Here is a 16,497-nt window from a genome sequence, read left to right on the forward strand (position 1 = left end):
TAAAGAAAATATGGCATATCCATACAAAGGAGTATGATTCAGTTTAAAAAAAGAAGGAAATCCTGCCATATGCTACAACATGGATGAACCTTGAGGACATTATGCTAAGTGAAATAAGCCAGTCCCAAAAGACAAATGATGTACAAGTCTGCTGACGTGAGGCATCTAAAGTAGTGGAACTCTTAGAGAGTAGAATGGTGGTTGCCAGGGGCTGGAGGGAGAGGGAACAGGGGCCTTGCTGTTCAACACGTGCAGTGTTTCAGTTTTGCAGGATGAAAAAGTCTTAGAAATCTGTTTCACGACAATGTGCCTGTAGTTAACACTTCTGTGCTGTACACTACAAATGGTTAAAAGGGTAAATTGTATAGGTTTTTTTACCACAATTTTTTTTAAAAGCACCATTCATGGGCAACAAGGCTGTCCCAGGGATTTCCCAGGAAATCCCACCATAACTTTACACAATGGGCATTGTTTTCTTCACTTCGGAAAGGGAAGAAAGGAGAGGTCCAGAGACATACTTGAACCTGTGGCCATCTGACTCCAGCAGCTATGCTTTCTCACCACTGCACAGACCCCTCCACTCTCACGTGGGACTGGGCTGGTGACCACCGCGCCACAGATGAGAGCAGTGAGTGGGGTTGTGAGTAGAGAGAAGTTTCTCTGGTTTTGTAAGACTTTCCAGGTCAAACCACCTCTCCCAACGTGTTAACAGTCTCCCCCAATATGTTCCCCACTTCTTCCTTTGTAATAGAACCCCTGAGTTTTAGCTGGTTACCTGGAGGAAATAAAGATTTCCTCCCCTGAAATTAGCTGTGGCCATGTGACTAAGTTCTGGCTAATGGGATGTAAGGAGAAGAATCATAGGTAACTTCTGGAAAGTCTCTTTATTTATTATTATTATTTTTTTTTAAATTTATTTTTGGCCATGCCGTGCGGCATATGAGATCTTAGTTCCCTGATCAGGGATTGAACCCATGCCCCCTGCAGTGGAAGCTCGGAGTTTTAACCACTGGATGGGCCACCAGGGAAGTCCCTGGAAAGTCTCTTTAAAAGAGGGGCACACCCACGCATTCATTGTAGGAAATTTATAAAAAGTGGACAAAAAAATGATAATGGTCCAAAAATAAATATTCTTAATAATTTAATGTAAAAAAAGAAAAAAAATAGAGGGGCACACCCTTCTTCAGTCCTTCTTCCTGCCTTCTATTGGCTGGAATAAAACATGATGGCTGGAGCTTGAGTGGCCATAATGGGTCATGAGGTAGAAACTAATATTAACTGATAACTCCAACCACAGCACTTTGATACCATCGTGTGAGGCCCTTGCACACAATGAGGGCATCTGATTTATCGATGCTGCATATGTTACATATGAGAGAAATCTGAAGTCATCCCATTGATCCTGACAGGTCTAGTAGGACCTAGATCCTTCAGTGCTTATGGTTGGATGAAATCACAAGATCCATGTGCCCACAAAGAAATTATAGAGGTTCTGAGGACAAACATTTGTAAGTTAGAAGCCGAAATCATTGACTTCTCCCGTTTTCCCATTCATTCATTCATTCATTCAACAAGTATAAGTTGAGTGCCCACTATGTGCTAGGCACTGTTGTAGCCCTGGAAACATAATGTCAAACAAGACAGACAGAGTCCTTGTCCCCGGAGATCATGCACTTTTATGGACTGATAATATCTTCCTTCTACTTCCCACCGTGTGGTATGAAATGTCCCATGTATATGGGAGGTGGGGGTGGGGATGACTGGAACATGGGAGGAATTTTGAAATGCGGCCAAAGGGGAGCAATTTTCTCTCACCCCAGATTTCCTGAGAAAGTCCATTTTGGTGCCACAGAGGAGACATTCCTATGTCTTGTTCTGGCTTGTGCTGGGGGTGGGGATTGAGTCAGAGCTACAGTATGAGATCAATAAACTCACCTAAGAATCTACCACCCGAACCAGTTCTTTAAGTTTCTGCAGGGTCCGGACTCCCTGGTGGCGCAGTGGTTAAGAATCCGCCTGCCAATGCAGGGGACATGGGTTCAAGCCCTGGTCTGGGAAGATCCCACGTGCCGCAGAGCAACTAAGCCTGTGTGCCACAACTCCTGAACCCGCGTGCCTAGAGCCTGTGCTCCGTAACAAGAGAAACCACCGCAATGAGAAGCCCACGCACCACAACGAAGAGTAGCCCTTGCTCGCCGCAACTAGAGAAAGCCCACGCGCAGCAACAAAGACCCAAGGCAGCCAAAAAATAAAAATAAAATTAAATTTAAAAAAATTTTTTTAAAAATCTCTCCAGGGTCCCAAAGGGCTCCAGCTACCAAAAATGATTCCTGGTATTAGTACTGGCAAATGTGGTGAGAAGTTCACCAGTGGGGAGGTTTTCTAAACCAAAATCATGGCACAAGATCTGAGAAGTTCCCATCCCTGTGGGGTCCACTAAAACTGAAAACTTTTGAAATCAGAACTCTCCCCAAATATAGATTTGGAGCCTATGGCATTGTATCGTACTAGCTAGGCCCATCACCCTAAAATCCTTTTGCTGCTAGAAATTAATAAATCTTAAATTAATAGTTTGCGACACTATTCACAATAGTCAAGATGTGGAAACAACTGTCCATCGACAATGAATGGATAAAGAAAATGTGGTAAAGGCATACATGGAATATTATTCAGCCTTAAAAGAGAAGAAAATTCTGCAATATGTGAAAACATGGGTGAACCTTGAAGATATTATGCTAAATGAAATAAGCCCATCTCAGAAAGACAAGTACTGCATGATTCCACTTACGTGAGGTTTCCAAAACAGTCAAACTCTTAGAATCAAAGAATGGAACGGTGATTGCCAAGAGCTGGATGGAGAGAGAAATGGAAAATTCCTAATCAACCAGTGTAAAGTTTCAATTAGCAAGATGAATAAATCCTAGAGATTTGCTGTACACCATTGTACCTATTGTCAATAATACTGTATTGTACCCTTAAAAATCTGTTAAGAGGGTAGATCTCATGTTAAGTGTTTGTTAAGTATTCTCACCAAAATAAGATAAATTTTAAAAAAAAGCTAGCAGTGAACTAACAGTTGATCCTGCATTAATCTAGGCATTCTGATTGTTGCTCCTGAGAAATTTTCGTTCCATCTGGGGAGACATAACAAGGAAAAATAAAAAAGCACAATCTCTGCTGTAAGGGAGGCTCTTGGCCCGGTGGGGAATCGGACATAAACTAACCATAACTGCACGAGGCAGAAGGTGCAGCTAGAGAGGCAGGTAGAGTTAAGTTTGGAAGGCATCGAATGCCATGCAAAGACGTTTGGAATGTAGTCTCTGTATGAAGGTCTCACCTGAGGTGATGAGAGGCTCTGTCATCAAGATATTTAGGAATATCTAAATATTCTATTTAGGAATATCTAAATATTCTATAGAGCCCATGTTGCAGATGCCAGAGGGATCACATGATCCTCTTGAAATGTACACCAAAACACAAAATACAGATTTTTCCAGAAAGAGTTACCTTACCCATAGATTTCATCAGCTTTTTAAAAAAAAGGTCCAGAGACTTCGCTGGCGGTTCAGTAGTTAAGACTCTCCGTGCTTCCCCTGCAAGGGGCACAGGTCTGATCCCTGGTCGGGGAACTAGGATCCTGCAACTCCGCGCAATGAGGCCAAAAAAATTTTTTTAATAAACAAAATAAAAAAATAAAGGGTCCATAACCCAATAAAGGTTAGAAAGCATTGTCTAAGCACCAGGGAGCCATCACAGTTTGGGGCAGATGATCTGAAGTCTGTGTTGTAGACTCACACTCTGATGGAGTGGAGATTGGAAAGAAAGTTTTTCAGAAGATGATCCAAAACCCCAAGGTGGATATTGAGCCGACAGGGTAATGGAGAAAACAGGGCATGTCTGAGAGGTAGAAGGCACAGGATTTAGGGCAATTCTGGATGAAGGTGGCAGAGGGAAAGGAAGGTAAAGATTAGAATTTTGATTGGAATTCTAAGGAGAAAGACATCAAAGAAATTATGACTTCCAAATGACACAATTTCTTTTAGTCTGCCTTAGAGACAGAAGGAATATTTTCACAAAACCAGTCCGGGGTGCCTTCCAAAAGACAAGGTCACCAGGCAGTTTGCCAGAATTTCACTTTGTCTATGGTATGTTTTGATGTGAGAGTCAGATACAGTATTCTCATGCTCTGAATCATGTGATTCACATCCAGAAATTCTGGAAGATTCTAATGACTTGGAGGAAAACCTAGTTACTTGTTTAGCTGTATAGTTAAGATTGTATTTCACTGGGTCACCTTAGAGCCTCCCCCATCTTTGCAAAGGAAAAAGGTATCTCCTACGGTTCTATAGAGCCCATGTTGCGTGGGCTATTCCAACCTCCACAGCAAGTAAGGAAGGGCAAAAATGACTTCAAGGTTCTCACCCCAAGCAATTGTGTTATGCTTTTCAACTGCAAAATAGAATCAAGGAAGAGAAGCAGGTTTGTGGGGAAGATGAAGGTAAGATCATTAAATTGGGTTTGGGCAAACTGAATCCGAGGTATTTCTGAGACATTTTATCCATTAGGAGCCTTTTGGTTGTGGGTGGCAGAATCCATCTGAAACCGACGTAAGTAGAAGGAATGTCTGGGCTTACATAACTGAAAACTCGAGAGGTTCTGCTGTAGGCATGGCTGTATCAGGTTCTCACATGATGTTATCAGACATCTGTCTCTCCCCATCTCTTGCCTTCTTGTTCCTTATTATGTTTCCAGTTTAGGCTGATTCTCCTCTCCACGAGGCAGTGGTTATGACCAACAGCAGTTTCCAGCTTACCCTCTTCTGCCAGCAAAACTATACCAGCAATTCCACTCTCTCCAAAGTTCTGGCAAACATCTCAGGTCTAATTCTTTTTTTTTTTTTTTTAACGCGTGCATGCTTTTGTTTTTTTTTTTAAATTAATATTAATTAATTAGGCTGTGTTGGGTCTTCATGTTGCTGCACACGGGCTTTCTCTAGTTGCGGCGAGCGGGGGCTACTCTTCGTTGTGGTGCGTGGGCTTTTCACTGCAGTGGCTTCTCTTGTTGCAGAGCAAGGCTCTAGGTGCGCGGGCTTCAGTAGTTGTGGCTCGTGGGCTCTAGAGCGCAGGCTCAGTAGTTGTGGCGCATGGGCTTAGTTGCTCTGCTGCATGTGGGATCTTCCCGGACCAGGGCTCGAACCTGTGTCCCCTGTATTGGCAGGCAGATTCTTAACCACTGAGCCGCCAGGGAAGCCCCTCAGGTCTAATTCTGATTGACTTTGATCAGATACCCATCCTTGAATCAATTATTGTTGTTTAATCAGCTCAGTCTTCTGTGGTTGACAGCCTCAGTTATGTCCCCCAGTGATCCTGCTTCCTAGATTCATACCCTTGTTTTATCTTCTCCTCTTGAGTAACTTACTTCTAAACAACAGAATATGGCAATGTTGAGGGGTCGTCACTTCTGTGATTAGGTTACAAGACTTTGACTTCCATCTTGCTAGCAGACTCTCTCTTGCTGGCTTTGCTGATGCAAGCTGCCATGTTGGAGACACCCACATTGCAAGGAACTGAGGGTGGCCAACAGCCACCAAGGAACCGAGACCCTCAGTCCAACAGCACTTGAGGAACTGAATCCTGCCAACAACTCTGAAAGTTAACGTGGAAGCAGCTCCTTCCCCTTTGAGCCTTCAGATGAGAACCCAGCCCTGATACTTTGACTGCAGCCTCTTGAGAGACCATGATCAGAGGACCCAACCAAACCCTGCCCAGATTCCTGACCCACAGAAACTGTGAGAAGATAAATGTGTGTTGTCTTAAGCCACTAAATTTTGGACTAATTTGTTATACAGCCATAGACCTAATACACGTGGGTTGTGGGACTGCCCCTGAAGGGGTAGGTGAGGTCAGCCTCGTGTGAACCATGCGGAATGAAAGTAGAGAACAGCTGTCTCCCCAGAGGAAAGCTAAGGTGTAGTTACTAGAAGCAGGATGGAATTCAGGCAGGCAAGAGCACCTGATACCCACCTCATATATCTACTTGCGAATGTAAGGAAGCGGCTACAAACACACCTGGAGATATATTAGGTTGGCCAAAAAGTTTGTTTGGGTTTTTTCATGTTATGGGAAAACCCAAACGAACTTTTTTGCCAACCCCAATAGACTTGGGCAGCAATTCATGCACAGGTGATTGTTGAAACTGTAAAAATGGATGAAGTTGCCCTCAAAGAGAGAAGGGCCAAGGGCAGATCTCTTAGGAAGAGCAACAACAAAGGGGTAGATGGAAGAAGAGGCAAAGGTGAGTAGATGAGGAGCAGAGGTATAGGATGATGTGCTCGATAGGGAACAAATTCAGCTTGTCTGGTCAGCAAGACAAGCATCTGAGGAGCTGCAGCACACTTAGAAGTCTGGGCTTTCAGTTCGGAAGCTGTACATTGGGAAGTCATCAACGTAAGTGAGAGTGTTAAGATCAGGTATGTGGATGATTCTGTCCAGTGAGAAGGCTTGAGGGGAGAAGAGGTCATGGACAAATCCTTGCAGAATGTGTATTTAAGCAGCAGGGGAGGGAAGAACACCCATGGGAAGGGACCTGAGGAGGAATAGTTGGAGACATAAGAGGCAGTTCAAGACTGGTCTAGTCTCCCAGAAACCATGAGCATTTCAAGACTGATACAGTCAAGAGAGGCAGAAGCTAAAGAGAGGTTGTGTGTGATGAGAATCGAGAAAAGAATGATGGGCCAGGGATGGGGAGGTCCGTGGTGGCCCTAGTGGGAAACATTCCAGGGGAAAGTAGGGGCAAAAGCCAGACTGCATAGGTTTAAGAGTGGGTGGGACATGAAGGGGAGACGTGGCAAACGGACCAGCGTTGTGAGAAGTTTCACGGTGGGTTATGGGAAGATTTGAGCACATGTGTAGGCTGAGGGGGAAAGTCTGGGCTGTGCCTTTCCACTCCCATCTCAGGGTAATTTCAGTTGACTTCCTTGAGTTCTGTTACAGCTTTCTGAGATGACAGGGTCCAAAACTGTCCACAAACCTTTGTTGTAAAGAGCCAGCTAGTAAATATACTAAGCTTTGCCAGCCGTAGGGTGGTCTCTGTGGTGACCACTCAACCCTGCCATTGTAGTGTGAAAGCAGCCATAGGCAATGTGTCACCAAGTGAGCAGGGCTGTGTTTCAATGGACCTTATCTACCAAAAAAAAAAAAAAAAAAAAGCCACACACACCGAAAACACAAAAAAAACCCCAACAGGCAAAGGGCAAGATTTCATCCGTGGGCTACAGTTTGCTGAACCTTGCTCTAGGCTCATGGAAGGGGATTGGAGATGCAATAAATGGGGCAACTGATGAAGCAAGGATAGCATCAAGACCTCGGGGAAATGGGTTTGCCTCCAAAAGAAGGTTCTTGCGTCTATTTGGACACCTGTCGTTCTCTGACTTTCCTCTTTATGTGTCTGCCTTGTAACCCTCAACTACGAGCACCTTGGGGCTAGGAATGTTTCCCAGCAATGATTCCAGAGGCTTCCACACAGGAAGCCCTCAGACACATAAGCAGCTGAGAGGAGACACAAAGGCGCCTTATTGTGGAAGAAGGGGAAAGGAGAGAGACACATATGGAAAGGCCTGTGTCACCTCTGAGTTAGAAGCCATGAAGCCAAGTTCCCTCCACTGATGTTTAAGCAGAGAGGGAACATGTCTCTAATATTAGTTTCAGACTGCGTCCTTCCGAGAGGCAGAGGACTGAGGTAGAAGGTCTTGCTGTCTCACAAGTGGTATACTGGAATCTGGGGAGGACTCCGGAGATTAGGGAGGAGGGCAAAGGGCCACCTCCAGAAAGATCCTGGACATACTGTGGGATGGTGAGGAAGAAAGGGTACTGCAAAGCCCAGAAGTGCTCTGGAAGTCCCGAGGGGGGAAGGGGGAGAAAAGAATATAAGAAGGGCTGGGGCCAAATAGCTCCTGGGTACCTGTGCATCATCTTAGTTCCCTGACCAGGGATCGAACCTGTGCACCCTGCTGTGGAAGCACGGAGTCTTAACCACTGGACCACCAGGGAAGTCCCTTGGCCTCCATTTTAAACTCCTGAGATGGGATGGGGCTGTACAGAGGTTTAAAAGGTGGTAAGTGAAAAAGGAAGCCTTCTTTATGCAGCTCACACCTGGGCACAGGGAATCCAGAGACTGGAGACTGAGCTGAGAGGGACCAAAGAGAGTCCATCCCCTCGCAGGGAACCGGAGTCCACTCTGCCTTGGGAAGGGTGTTTGTGGAACACAAATGGCGGCCTTCAGACTACGGTAGAAGCTGCAGAAAGCTGAGGGTGGAGGCACTGGGGTAGCTTGATGAATAGGTAGGAGGCATCTCTTGGTAGGGGAAAAGGGTAAGGGCACCTTCAAGAAAAATGATGTCATTGGAGTTGAGCCGAGGCTAGAGGGAAGTGTTCAAGCCCTCCACAACCTTTCTCAGCCTGACTTTCCATCCTCGCTATTCTCCTTCCTATACCCTAGGTTCCTGCTGAATTTACAACCCATTCTAAGCACATACCACCATTTCCCCACCTTCCAGCCTTTGTGTTGTTTCCTCTTCTTGCCATTTCCTGGTCTTCCTTCCTCCCATCTTCTTGTCTTTAAATCCTTTCTGGTCTTCAAGTCTTAGATGCTACTTCCTCCAGGAAGCCTTCTTAGATTCCATTCCCAACTGGGAGCAATCGTTTCCTCCTCCGAACTCTTTATCTGTCTGTCACCGGAGAAGTCATTTAGCAATTTTCACCTGTAATAAAGAAGTGCTGAGGACAGAAGCCATTTTCCAGGCAGCTCTGTGCCTTCCCCTTACCCAGCACACATTACCCAAGCAGACGCCCTCCACAAGTGGGGACTGGACAAGGGTCTGTACAAGCTCAGGCAGGTGCTACAGTCCCTTTTACCAGCTCCTGGGGCTGTTCTGTCTGCTGGGTTAGGGCCCTGTATGCACCAAGCCTGTAGCTACCAGAATCCTGGACACCCTGCACCCCTCCTCCTACAGAAGCCCCAGCTGCTTGCTAATTCTGCTTCCTGCTTTTAACCCAAGGATAAACCCAGGCTCACTCTTCTGTCTCTCGGCTGGCTTTCTCTCCTCATGGTGGGGAATGCCACAATGGGGTCTCTTAAGCACACTGATTTAGGAAACAGGCTCTGAGCTACCTATGTTCTTACAACCCAGGAGCTCTGGGTATTCACGTGCTGGTTGGACAGCCTGTCTGCCTCTCCCATGGAGCTGGCTATCCCTCGGTATCAGCCATATTGGCTGATTTCAACCCCAGTTCACTTTTGGCCTGGGCTAGGGAAGTGCATTTAGTGAATTAACTTAATAAAGTATGCGTGGTGGGCGTATAAGAGCTCCAAAGAGAGGCACTAAGTTTATTGTGTTAAATTGCTGTGTGCCCTTGGGCAAGTGACACCCCCCACCCTAACTCCTGTCGATATCTTGGCTTCTATCTTTGAAAAAACAAGAAGGTTGGGCAAACTTGCAAATCCTGCGAGCCCTAATCTTCCGTGTGTGTGTCGTGGGTGTGTGTATCTCAGCTCCCACAGAGCAGATCGACAATCACAAGAAAAGCGTTCCTGACAAAGGTGACAGGGATTCGGAAAAGCGTTCCTGACAAAGGTGACAGGGATTCGAACATTTCCTAGGCGTTGATGCCCTTGGTGATTCGCAATTTGCATCTGGGAGATTTTGCACCTGAAGACAAAGAGAAAGGATTATTTTTTTTTAAGAAGATGTTGGGGGTAGGAGTTTACTAATTAATTAATTTATTTTTGCTGTGTTGGGTCTTCGTTTCTGTGCGAGGGCTTTCTCTAGTTGTGGCAAGCGGAGCCGCTCTTCATCGCGGTGCGCGGGCCTCTCACTATGGCGGCCTCTCTTGTTGCGGAGCACAGGCTCCAGACGCGCAGGCTCAGTAATTGTGGCTCACGGGCCTAGTTGCTCCACGGCATGTGGGATCCTCCCAGACCGGGGCTCGAACCCGTGTCCCCTGCATTAGCAGGCAGATTCTCAACCACTGCGTCACCAGGGAAGCCCCAGGAATTTTTTCTTTTTTTTTTTTTTTTCCCCCAGCAAGATTCCTGGGATGTTGTTCTCCAGCAGGACCACAGGGATTCTGGGCCTGCACTGTCCAGTATGGTGGCCACTGGCTACATGTGGCCATTTAAAAGTGATTAAAATTAAATAAAATTAGCCGTTTCCTCAGTCATAGCAGCCACATTTCAAATGCTCAGTAGCCACATGTGGCTAGTGGCTACCATATTGGATGATGCAGTATAGGGCATTTCCATCTTCACACAGAAACTTCTATAGGAAGTTCTGGGTCAAACTTTTGTAAATCAGGAAACTGAGGCCCAGAGAGGCGACATGACCTGGCGAAGCATTTTATGGCAGATCTGGGCCTAGAACAAAGGTACCCCATACCCAGGCCTGACTCATTGCCCTACCCCCTCCTGCCTCCTTCCTCTCTGCCCCTCTGGGCTCCCAGCTCAGAGCCCCTAGTGGGTCCAGCACTGGGCCAGGCGGCTGCGCTGGTTGGTCCCAGGGGATGTTTGTGACTGAGCAGAGCTCCAGATGCTGCACATTCCTGGTAGGGTCAGACCTGCCCTGCGGCAATCAGGGAATTAGCCTCTCAGAAGAGCCTCAGATATTCCTTCCGGAGCTGCCCTCTTCCTGCCCGGCCCGGGGGGCTGGTTGGTTCAGGAGCGCTCTCGGATCGTCTTGGGTGAAGCTGAAAGGCTGCGTGGATTCCCTGCTGGAGAGGTACTTCTGCTCAAGGAGGGTTCGGAGACAGGCAGGAAATCGCACCTCTTGCATCTTCTAAGGTCTCCAGGTCCAGCACGAGGGGCATCTGGGAACAGGGTTTCTGCCAGTCCACCCTTGGGGCCGCATTTGGCGGGAACCGGATCTGCCCTCACCTGCAGCCCTGTGGCGGGTGTGATGTTAAGGGCAGGGAGACCGGCGTCCGGGGGTGGAGGTACGGGGGGCCGAGAGGCCAGGGGAGGGGGCGCCCGGGAGCGCCCTGACCTCGCCGGCTGCTGGGAGGCGGAGGGGATGGGGGTTGGGGGAGAAGAGGGGAGCCTGGCAGCCAATGAGAGGGAGGATCTCGTTTCAAAAGGGTTAACCCACAGCCAATGGGAGCCTGGGGGAGCGGATCCTGCTCCCTCCATTCAAGAATCCCAAGTATTCAAGATGGACGGCAGGGAGTGTGGAAGGAGAAAGGGGGCGAGGGGGGAAGAGCGAGATCGGCAGAGGCCAGGGCGCGGCGGCCGCTTGGTCCCCGGACCTACCTTGGTCCCGGCCGGCGGGCGGAGGGGCGGCCGCCGGGGATCCGAGCCCGGCCCGGGAGAGGAGCCGGCGGGGCGCGAGAGGGCGTGAGAGAGGGGGTGCGAGGCCAGGGAGGGAAGCCAAGAGGGAGGGAAGGGCAGAGAAAGAGCCCGGGAAGAAGGAGGTGGCAGGCAGAGGAACGTAAGGAAGCGCACTGTGTAGGTATCTGAGCGCCCTGAGGGGTAACGCCACCGATTTTCGGTTTTATTCTCTCGGTGAGGGGAGGGGGCTGGTCTGGGCTCTTCCCCTCGTCTACCTTCCCCCTCTTCGTCCTCCTCCCCTCGTGGGCATCTCTTCCATTTGTTCCTTTCGCAGCGCTCGTAACTGGCGAGCAGCAGGCACGTCGTGCTGGGGCGGCTTCGCGGTCCTTTTCCCGCGGGGCGGTGGTGCGCAGGGGAGGGCGGCTGCTGCCGGGCTGAGGCCGGGCCGTCTGGGGCCGGGCGTGCCGGGGACTTGGCGGGTGTGCGCAGAGGGAAGCGCCGTGGCCGAAGGGCTGCAGCCGGGCGGGGAGTTGTGCATCTTGAGAAGTTGTGGATGAGCCAAGGGGCTGTGTGTGCGTGTGAGGCCCGCTCTTGGGCTGAGAGTTGTGGGGTTTTGAGGGGTGTGTTCTGTGGAGCAGCCGTGGCTTCGCACTCCGGGGCTTCGCTGTTTGGGTAAGTGTGTAGTGAGGGCTGAGTTGTGCAGCGAGTGTGGCTGGGAGTTTGCGTGTGCGCGCGTGTGTGGTCCAGCCTCTAGGTGTGTGTGTGCCCTGGTGGGGGGGGCACCGTTGGGCGTAGAGGGCGAGCGCGCCCCCCTCCCCCTCCTCCCCCTGCCCCTTTCAGCCCATTCACGGAACGGGGCTTTCAGGACCCTCCCGGGCCCCTCCCCCTCCAGTCGCCATGGCTGCGGGGGGGGGGGAGGAGACAGTCGGGGCCAGCCCCTGCCCCTGGCGCTCCAGCTAACCCTCCACCTGCCCTTTCTCTCCCTTCCGCAGGCTGGGCCCCATCCCCCGCTGCTCCGGGGAGCAGGGCCCGGAAGATGGTGGCCAATGAGGAGGGGGAGTGGAGAGAACTTGAGCCGGGGCCTCCCCTCCCCCATTTCCTCCTCGGTCTCCACACCCGCCTCTGGAAGGAGCTGGGGGATGGCTCCTGGGCCCACGCTGGGGGACGGGCCCTGCTGGCTGCTGAATCGCAGGCCCCGCTCTGCAGTGAGTTGGGTGTGAGAGCCGAAGGGACCTTGGCCCCAGCCCCGTCTCCCTTCTCTCCCCCGGGAGAGCTCTGGGAACTCCTTGGTGAGGAATCTTCCCCTCACCTCCAGGAACTTGCTGGGCAGGCCTGCCTTTGCCCCTCTGCCCCCTGTTGGCATGATCCAGTTCCCTGCTGGGACTGCTTTGCTCAACCCAAGAGCAGAGGCCTGGCGACTGGCCCTAGTGGGGCCTGGGTCCCCGTTAGAACGTTTTGCAGATTACAGGAACAAACTCTGCCTAGGAAGGCGGGAGAGAGGCTCTCCTGCTTCCTGAGGGGGTGGGAGGGGGCCGGAGGGGAAGCCCAGAGGAAGAGCTCCCCACTGGGAGTCTGTCCGCCATTCCTCCGGCTGCCGGCTGTGGAAGGCGGAGGTTATCTCTCCTGGAGGCCTTCCCTGTTCGGTGCACCGGGGAGTTACCCCACAGCCCCCGACCCTCCGGGATGCACACGGTTCACCAGGTCAGAACTGGAGCTGAGCTTCCGGGGCCACAGCTCTAGCCAGGAACGTGCCACCCTAGAGCTCTGCCTGGCTCTGAACCTTTGGCTGGTGTCAGGCTTGTTTATCCAGGGTTTAAGCCCGTTAGAGCAGGCAGGATGGGGAAGTTCTGGGTGAGCTGAAAGCTCCCTAACTGGAGTCCCTGGATAAACAAGAAACAACTCGGATTCTGATCCCACTGCTAATGAAAGCCTATGTCTAATGGTGAGGGAATCAACCGCACCGTTTCGTTTAATGCTGAACCCATAAAGTGGATTTAATGACCTCCAGGAGGAGATGCAGAGGTGGGACTTTACCTGCAGCTTCTACCTCCAGAAGCACCTCCCCTCCTGTGCAGCCTGGGGACCCTGCACCTTTTCTCCACCATCCCTCTGGTCCTGAAGGTTCATCTGAGGCTGTCCCCTTAAGGCCTAGAACTTCCCTTTATCTAAACTAAAAAGGAGAGCGAGCTTTGGCGTAGGGAGGAAGAGAGGGTTCTCTGGTCCTGGTCAGCCAGCTCCTCTCTGGAGGGAAGCTGCCGGCGATACAAATCCAGATGAACACAGCTTCATGTCACCTCCAAATCTGGGGGGTTTCTACCGCTCATTTCCTGTGAAGATTGAGTGCCAAGCTGCCTCCTTGGACTCTGTTCCCCCAGCCCCAAAACCTCAGGGAAAAGGTGGTCTCGATGCTAGGAAGGGCGTGAGGAAGAAGGCCAGAGGAGTGGAGGGAAAATAGAGGATCTACGCGGAGAACGGAAGAGAAGGGAGGAAAGCTGTACTGAAGATGAGAAAGGGCAGAGGGAGGCCAAGAGAGCTGAGTGGCCCGGGGACTGGGAGAAGGGGCGAGGAGGCAGGGCCGGCATGCCTCTGCTGCGGGCCGGAGCTCTTTTCACATTGTGCTACTGTCTGCGCCTATCACTAGCAGTGCAATGTTAAAAGGGCATTGGCCGCGTAGTGCTACCCAGCGCCAGCTGCCTCCTCAGCGTTGAGACTTCCTCACCCAGAATCCGCCCTACGAGTAGTCCTACGAATAGCTCACATTTATGGAAGTGCTTCCATGTGCATTCCACGTGCTCGACACTAAGTACATTATGGTGGACCTCTAATGACTTTGGCAAGGAACACCCCCATTTTACAGATGAAAAAACTGAGAGTCAGAAAGGTTTCAGCAGAGCTGCCAAAGTTTTACAGCTCTTAAATTGCAGAGCCTAGATCTAATCGTAAGTCTGACAGCTCACCAGTCTCTTTGGAGAGGCTTTGAGTAGATTCTCAACTGAGATTGCCGGAGCTGAGGGCTAGAGGGTTTTGATGCTACCTGCTGGTTGTATGAGAGTATCTTCCAAAGGTTCAAGCCTTTAAGGATACAAGTAGTGGCTTGTTGGCTTAGAAGGAGGAGTTCCCAGACTCAGTTTGGGATTGGAGCGTGGGTGGATAAGATTGGGAGAAACACTGTTAGGACCAGAATAGACCTCCATGAGAAAAAGGGGATGCCCAGGAAAGGAAAAAGGGCTAACCTGAAAGGACTGCTCCCTGGGGACAGGAACTCGTGTGCCCCTGGCATTCCACACCTGCAGCTCCTTCCCTGGCTCTTGGGCAGGAAAAGGAGACCTCATCTCCACCTGCAATTCCCAGCATGACCCCTCTTAGTCACAGGGTATTTGACAGTGGTGCTTCTCCAGGGCACACCTGTCTGGGCATCCAAGATTCGGACAGCACTGCCCACGGCCTGATCTTGAAGATTAAATAGGATCCATTGAACCCAACTCGCAGAATGATTCTTCCAGGAGAGACTACAAAGAACGTGAGGGCAATGACTGCCAGTCACTTCCCTGTTTCCCACGGTGTCTAGTTGGCTTAATAAGTAAATTCAGAGAGAGGCAGATTTGGGGAGCTTTAAGAAGGTGGCTAGTTTGTGTCTGACATTCAAAGTCAGAGATTTTCAAGGACAAGCCTTCCTGAACTTCGGTGCAGGAAGTGGAACTGAGAGGGGCAGCGTTTCTGGGTCGCTTGCTGGAACCTGAGAGAAGGCTTTAGGCATCACCAGGCATGTGGGAACTGAATGATGGGACAGACCCCCATCAGGCTTCTCAGATGGGGGTGCGGGACATCATTCCTTCATGGCTTATTTGCCTTCATCTAGCACCTGTGTCTTCCAGGTCTCTTCCTCCCTTCTGCCCAGACAGCCTCTCCATCCTGACGTTGACAACAGTATTTGAGACGGTACAGTTAGCTTCATGTTCCTTTTTTTTCATTCTTAACATTTCTATTTGAGCCTCTTCTCTGGGCACAAAACAGCCATTTGGTGATGTGGCTCCACTTATTAAGAAACAAGAAAATTTCAGTGTTTCCTCAATGCCCTTGAGATGAAATTCCTAAGTGTATTATGGCCTCTGCCTATCTTTCCTGTGCTATCTCGTCTCACCCACTTGCATCTGGGCTCCAGCTTTGGAAACTTTCATTTCATCTAAACTTGAGCCACTTAAAACACAGTTCTCTCGGCCTGAAATATCCCCCTCCCTTCAATCTTCCTCTCTGCCCACGTAACTTCTTTTTTTTTTTAACTATAAATTTATTTATCTTTGGCTGCGTTGGGTCTTCCTGCCTGCGCGCAGGCTGTCTCTAGTCGCGGCGAGCAGGGGCTATTCTTCGCTGCAGTGCGCGGGCTTCTCTTGTGGAGCACGGGCTCTAGGTGCACGGGCTCAGTAGTTGTGGCGCACGGGCTTAGTTGCTCCGTGGCATGTGGGATCTTCCTGCACCAGGGCTTGAACCCGTGTCCCCTGCGTTGGCAGGCGGATTCTTAACCACTGCGCCACCAGGGAAGCCCTGCCCACCCAACTTCTCATCCTTCAAGTGCCATCATAGTCATCACTCTGCAAAGCCTTCCTTGACTCCTTAAGTCTAGGCTAAGCCCCTCCTACAAGCTCCCGAGCTTACTCCCCCATCCCCGCTCAGAGCCCTTGTCACCTACTGGAATTGCCTGGTTCTTGTTTGTCCTCGCGCTAGACCGAAAGCTCCATGAAGTCAGGCCGTGGCTGCCTTGTTCTCCACTGCATCCCCAGTGCTGAACAAGGCCTGGCAAGTAAGAGGTGCGCTTACAAATAGTTGCAGTATCAATAAATGAAGCTGTAAATAACAAGCTAGCTTACAAAAACAAAGATTTTCATGATGCGTCCAGTCCTCCCTGCAGATGTCGGTGACCTCACAAAAATAAGATCATGTCACTGCCAAAAATTGCACTTGCATCACATGGTTGCATTGATGCTGCAGTTTTGAGCTATTTTGTTCCACTTTGTATCAGCTGCCAAGGCAGCACCTTGGCTGATCGATTTTCCTTTTAGCTTTAAGTGTGGCCATGAGCCGACCAAAACATTCCAGAGCCAGGCTGAGAGGCAATGGGACCCAAGAAAACCCTTGTTCTGGAATAAACCTCTTCCAGGTGCCCGAACCAGGCAAAAGCAGATT

Source organism: Phocoena phocoena, chromosome 8 (assembly GCF_963924675.1).
Source record: "Phocoena phocoena chromosome 8, mPhoPho1.1, whole genome shotgun sequence".
In the NCBI taxonomy this organism is placed as follows: domain Eukaryota; kingdom Metazoa; phylum Chordata; class Mammalia; order Artiodactyla; family Phocoenidae; genus Phocoena; species Phocoena phocoena.